This window comes from Gossypium raimondii, chromosome 1 (assembly GCF_025698545.1).
Source record: "Gossypium raimondii isolate GPD5lz chromosome 1, ASM2569854v1, whole genome shotgun sequence".
In the NCBI taxonomy this organism is placed as follows: domain Eukaryota; kingdom Viridiplantae; phylum Streptophyta; class Magnoliopsida; order Malvales; family Malvaceae; genus Gossypium; species Gossypium raimondii.
Genome location: NC_068565.1, coordinates 32299230 through 32306216, shown reverse-complemented (window position 1 = coordinate 32306216; position 6987 = coordinate 32299230).

Genomic DNA, 6987 nt, shown 5'->3' with positions numbered 1-6987 from the left:
AGAGATATGCACAAGAGATTATTTTTAATTTCATAAGTATGTATGTGCATTAATGCATTTGCTTATTAAAATTTGTTTAATCGGTTGAATTGACATAGAGATATAGTTAAGAGATAATTGGATTTTAGTAGGTGATTATGTTCACAAGTTAGCAAATTACCAAGTTCTTTGTGAATTTATTCGTAACAATATAAAATGAGTTTAATAATTCTAAGTTAAGAAATGTAATTAATCTAACACAATCATGCCATCTTGATTAAAATCATTTTTGAAATCGAGCATTGGAGCTTTTATTTTCTCTTTATTTATTTTACTTAGTTAAAAATCTTAGTTTTTAATCACCTCCTCAAATCAAAATATTTTTCTTCAACAAAGTGTTTTTAACTGCATTCATAAATAATACTTTTCATAGTCCCTGTGAGTACGATAACTCGGCATTTACTTGTCACTTTATTACTTATTACGATTGTGTACACTTGCACATTTCTGTTATTCCAGTCATCGCGGTCCAACAGGATTTAATTATAGCCCAAAAAAGTATCCATGAAACTCATGAATCGGTAGCCTATGGAGGCGTCAACTAGACGATCGATCGAGGGTAAGGGAAAACTATCATTGGGGCATGCCTTGTTGAGGTTTGCGAAGTCGATGCACATCCTCCACTTACCATTCGCTTTCTTTTTCATTATCATATTTGAGACCCAGTTTGGGTATTTCACCTTCCTGATAAACCCTGCCAACTGCAACCTGGCGACCTCCTACCTTAGTGCCTCAACCACATGCGGTGTGAATTTCTTTCCTTTCTGCTTTATCGGCTTTGTTTCGGGGAGCGCATTCAGCTTGTGCACGATTATTTGTAGGTCCACATCTGATATGTCTGCCGCAGACTAGGCGAAGACATTCAAATTTTTTCTCAGGCACTTGATTAACATATTTTTTTGTCTTCTTTTAAAGCTGACAAGATCTTGACCGTTCTCTCTTCATTGTCGCAGAAGAGCTGTAGAGTTTCTGTGTGCTCCGCAGCTTGAAACTTTTTGTTCCTATGCTCATCTCTCACATCTAAACTGTCCAGGTCCAAAACTTGGCTTACTAATTCAGCCTCCTACGAACTCTGCCTTTCAATTATAGGTTCTTTTTTTTGCTTGATAGATAACATATGGCATTGTCTCGCTGTGTACTGATCAGATGACAGGAAACCGACCCTAATCTTTGTTAGGAACTTAATTTTCATGTAGAAGGTCGTCATTACCATCCTCACCATTCTCATTATTGGTTTCCTAAAGATGGCGTTGTATGCCATCGAGTGGTCAATTACATAAAACTGGACATACTCTGTGGTCATATGCTCACCACATCCTAAGATGACTGACAGGGTGATTGAGCCCTTCACCTCGATTGGATGGTTCGCAACATCGTATAGTGTGCTGGCTTTGGATAATAATCGTTCTTTCATCCCCATATTTTTATATGCTTTCCAAGATAGGACCTTCACCGTGCTTCCACTATCGACCAGTATTCTTTTGACTTCGAAGCCTTCAACCATTGCTGAGACTACCATTGGGTTATTTCCCTCTACGTTGTGGACTAAATATTTGTCATGGCTGCCAAATTCAACATTCCATGTTTCTTATCATTGCATCCTCTTTGGAGAACTGATTGACATCACACTTCTCATGCGTGTCTGTTTCTTTATGTTTGAGACTGCCCAGTCATCGTCGGTACCCACAACCACATAAATGGTGCCTCGTGCCTTCTGTTTGCCTTTGGGGTCACCTCTCGAGCTCTGGCCCTATTGCGAACTGCTCTGATTGGCGAATTCAATGAGTTCACCATTTCAGACCGCTTCCTCTATGGAATCCTTCAATGTGAAGTAATCTTCAGTTTTGTGGCCTATATCATCATGGAAAGCACATCAATCCTTGGAGTTTGTTCTCCTACCAATGTTCCTCATCGGAGACGGTTTGGGCAAGATGCCAAAACTCTTTACCTGGCTGAAGATATAAGTACGCGTAGTGTTCAGAGGGGTGTAGGCCTCAAACCTTCTCTGAGGGGCATATCTTCTAACCTGTTATTATTTAGGTCTTTAAGGGTTCCTAAGTGCATCGCTCTGGGTTTGGTTTCCTTGTGGTCTGTCAGTTTTGACTTGCATGGACTGGTTGGGGAGACCTTACCTATTGCGTGGTCCATCTTTGTTTCTGGGCTATCTATCTTCTCTTTGAAAGGTAGCTTGAGACACTCTTTTAATCTCTTTAGCCTCTGTGAACTTATGAGCTCGCTCATATAGGTCTGCCAGACTTTATGGTCTATTATTTGTAAATGAGTACTGCACATGGTCATTTTGTACTCCTATGATAAAGGCATCTATTTTCCACTAGTCTCTAAGTTCTTCGTGTTGAGGGTCGCTACATGAAATCTTTTCACGTAGTCTTAAAGGGATTCGCCTTCCCATAATTTCACTGACATCAATCCCACGAGTGTGTTCATGATAGCTCGGTGGGCTCTAAACCTACCCAAGAACATCTAGCTCAACTATGAGAAGTTACAGACCAAACCTTGTGGAAGAGATAGGTTCCAATCTTTGGAGCTTTCTTTTAATATTGTCGAGAAGGCTTTGCACTTCGCTACGTCTGACACACCTAACATGTTCATATAATCATTGTATTGCATCAAGTGAGCCTGTGGGTCCCTTCTCCCTTCGAACATTTCTTTTGGGACCTTGAAATCTCGTGGTAAGCCTGCTGTCGTGATTTCTAGGGTTAACAGGTTGTTGGAGCAGAACAACCAATCCATGTCCTGTGACTCAGGATATAACGCCCGTACGTCTTGGTGTAGCTCGTCCAATTCGTTTTGCAATTCATTCATTTGTGTTCTTAGGGCTTCATCTTGTGCATTCACATTGTCTTGGGAACCAGAGTTGTCTGCGTGCATCTTTCTTCGTATTTCCTCATTCTATCTCAGTAGTTCTTGCTGGAAGGCATACTCTTCTACAAACCACGCTTCTTGAGCAACCATTTGCTCTCTCATGAACTTCATCTGCTCTTGGAGGGCCAGGAGTTACTGCGGAGGTGCCTCCTAGTTGAGAGGAAGTGGTAGTCCTTGACCTGTAGAGAGGTTCAATTTCAAGGAAGGGAAAGATCCCCGATGAACTGCATTGTTAAGGTTTTTCATCCTGTCGACAAACCTTGCAGCAAGTAAGCTTGTCTCGTCGTGTTGGACACCAAAACCCGATGCTCTGGTTTGTCCTGGCGAGGGGTTGAAGGGGGAAGTTTCACTTAGGTGACTCATTTTCTTTGAGTGTCAAAGAAAACTTAACCAAACTAGGAGAAATCTGATGATTGGAAGTAAGTTCCACGCTCACTGCACCAATTGTTGAGTAATATTTTTCTTGTTCCTTATTGATATGAGTATCCAGGTATTTATACATGTTGTTACTGGTACTATTATAGCTCATGATAGGCCCCCACTATTTTGTCTTGACTCTGCTGCCTCCAGTACTGACATTTCTTGTCCCTATTATTGACATTCTCTGCAAACTACAGGTTTGCTGGGCACGTGTCTATGGAGCATGCGGTCTTTTCTGCTGCTGGACTGGCGTTCTAGGCAAGCTTTGTACCTACTGGACACGTGTCTGAGTGGCATGTGGAGCATGTGACACCTCCTGTGAGTTCCTTGGGTACATGCGAAGTGAGACTGCGACCTTTCTTAGGTCCCCGCGAATTGAGTCTGTAATCTTATCTCGCGAGCTGGTTCTGTGAGTTGTACATGCGATCCTACCCTATGAGCTCGCGCAAGGTTCCTGCAAGCTGAGTCTATAGCCTTACCTTACGATCTGATTCACCTTGTTGTCCTCTCGTGGTTGGGTCATGGGTCGGAGGCTCAGATCTTTTCTCAAATTTGGGTCTCAAATTATTAACGTATATCAGAGGTAATTTCATATCTTCACAATTTTCAACTTGGAAAAGAAAAAACATTCCAAAATTTCCCTATGCTAAAACATAGACTTTTTATATAAACTTTAATTGTTGCTTTTAATTTTTTATTGTACCCAAGAAATATAAGTTATCTTGTTTGAAGGTTTAATAATTTAAACTAAATAATTAAATTTCAGTACAAGTAGAAATCTATACCTACTATAACCAAGGATTTTGTTTATTAATTCATTAGAATTGTTTTGAGGTTAGAGAAGGTATAAATCATATTAGTAGGGAGAAATTTTTATTTAGTTAGTTATAACATAACATAAATAATTTGTAATAGTTTTACATTTGTGTTGTAGATTCACATTGTGTTTTAAATTTATGTTGTGTACGTGTTTTAATTAATTTGATATTTTAGGTGGGGATTCGGTTGAATCCAAATACTAAATGTAACGCCATTGAATTTTTACTAAAAGTGTAGCAAAATTTTGAGAAATGTGTCATAACTTTCAATCTTTTAACATCCAGATTGTAGGAATTGAATAATTGCTTTTTAAGACTTTCTTTATTTTTGAAGTTTCCGACCTACTTAATTTGGTTTTAATTTAATCAATTCATTTGTTTTACTATTCGATGATTTTATTTATTTAACTTAGATCATATTTAGTTAATTTGAGTTATATTTTTTATTATTTTATTTAATTGTTGGGAAAAGTATTATGAACTTATTTTAAAATTGATGATTGGTCCTTGTGTTATTTTCAATTACTAAGACTTTATTAAACAAAATTTCGCTGGTAAGATATGGAAGTATAGATCTTAAGTTGAAGACTTCAATTGATTATTTTAAAGCAAAAAAAAAAATTATCTTGGCCTGGGAAATTAAGTAGTAGCAATGAAAACAAAATAACTGGGAATAATTTGTCTTCAAGCAAGAAAAATATTATGATTTTATAAAATAAAAGATAAATATCAAAACTGATTTAATACATCAACTTTAATTTTGTTTTGATAATTTATATATTATAATAGGAATTAGGAATAACAACATATTGAATATTTGATTTTTTAAATTACCTGAATCTGAATATGTAAACTTACCTGTAAATTCGAATCCATTTATTATCCATAAATTAGTCGAGTATTATTATCCAAATCCGATAAAAATTGTAGGAGAACCCTCGGATACAGTTGACATTCCGTAGAGTATAGGGATCCCCTTATTGCTTAATGTTTATTGTGTGAATTACCTTGTGCGTTCAGAAATATGGTTATTGTTACGCATTGTGCATTTGGTGTAATGGTTGGCTAAGTCTTGTATATCGCGTACTAAAGTATTGTTATTGTTTAAAAATCAATATGTTCTTTGTAGAACTAGCGTCGATAATGGTAATATAGAACGATCACAAAGAAATAAGAAAAAGAAAAAGAAAGCACACAGTTTTACGTGGAAAACCCTTTTGGGAAAAACCACAAGCAGAGGAGAAGAAAATCCACTAATATCAAATTTGAATGATACAAGAGTAGTTTCAACTATATCTATTTAAAGCTTGAAAAACCTTATTCTAATCAATGTAAAATAAAAGAAGTATAGTTCTATACGGATTTTACTTTTATTTTATTTTACCACTGTATTTTATTATAATAAGGATTCGAGTCACTCAACACTAACAATCTCCACATTGACACGAATTCTCAACAAATAAGTTATTCACCACAAACTCTCAATGAACAAGCTCTCCACCTCTTCCACAAAACCCCTTAAGGGGTGTTCTTCAAAAATGAACACCAACCAAGTCCAAGCAATGCTTAAACTTGGTTATAGGAAGTGACTTAGCCATCATATCTGAAGGATTTTCATGAGTACTAACTTTGCTTACAACAATATCTCCACCAGCAATAATATCACGCACAAAATGATACTGAATATGAATGTGCTTTGTTCTCTCACGAAACATTTAATCTTTCGTAAGGAAGATGACACTCTGACTATCACAAAATACTGTATTGATCTGAAGGTATTTACTGAGTTCACCAAAGAATCCTTTTAACCAAATAGTTTCTTTACAAGCCTCAATAATCGCCATGTGCCCAGTTTCAGTAGTAGACAAAGCAACTATAGTTTGCAAAGTGACTTTCCAACTAATTGCACAACCTCTAATAGTAAAGACATACCCTATGAGAGATCTTCTTTTATCAAGGTCTCCAGCAAAATTAGAAACAACATACCTAATGGCTCCATCTCTAGTTCTTCCAAATTGTAAGCAAACATAAGTAGTACCTCATAAGTATCTAAAAATCTATTGAATTGCTTTTCAATGCTCTTTACCAGGATTTGTCATGTATCTACTAACTGCACTAACTGCATATGATAAATTTGGACGTGAGCAAACCATAGTAGACATGAGAGATCCCACTACACTAGAATATGGAACACATGGCATGTAGTCAATCTCATTATCTGATTGTGGAGACAAAGCCGATGAAAGTCTGAAGTGTGTTGCTAATGGAATACTAACAAGCTTGGCACTCTGCATATTGAACCTGCAAAGAACTTTCTCAATGTACCCTTTATGGCTTAGGTACAATTTACATGTTTTTCTATCTCTAAGAATCTCCATCCCAAGTATCTTCTTTGCTGCTCCCAAATCTTTCATCTCAAATTCTTCACTAAGTTGGGCTTTAACTTTTCTTATCTCTCCTTTATCTTTGGCTTCTACCAATATGTCATAAATATAATTGTTTTTCTCAAAATAAACAATTGTCAAAGCTGCTTCTTTTGAAATCATGAGTAGTCATAAATGAATCAAACCTTTTATACCATTACCTTGGTGACTGTTTCAGGCCATAAAAGGACTTTTTAAGCAAGCAAACATAGTCCTCTTTTTCTGAGACTATAAAACTCTCTGATTGTTGCATGTAAATATCTTCCTTAAGTTCTCCATACAAGAATGTTGTTTTACATCTAACTGCTCAAACTCCAAACCATACATGGCCATGATACCAAGCAAGGTTCAAATTGAACAATGCTTCACAATTGGAAAAAACACATCTGTGAAATTTACACCTG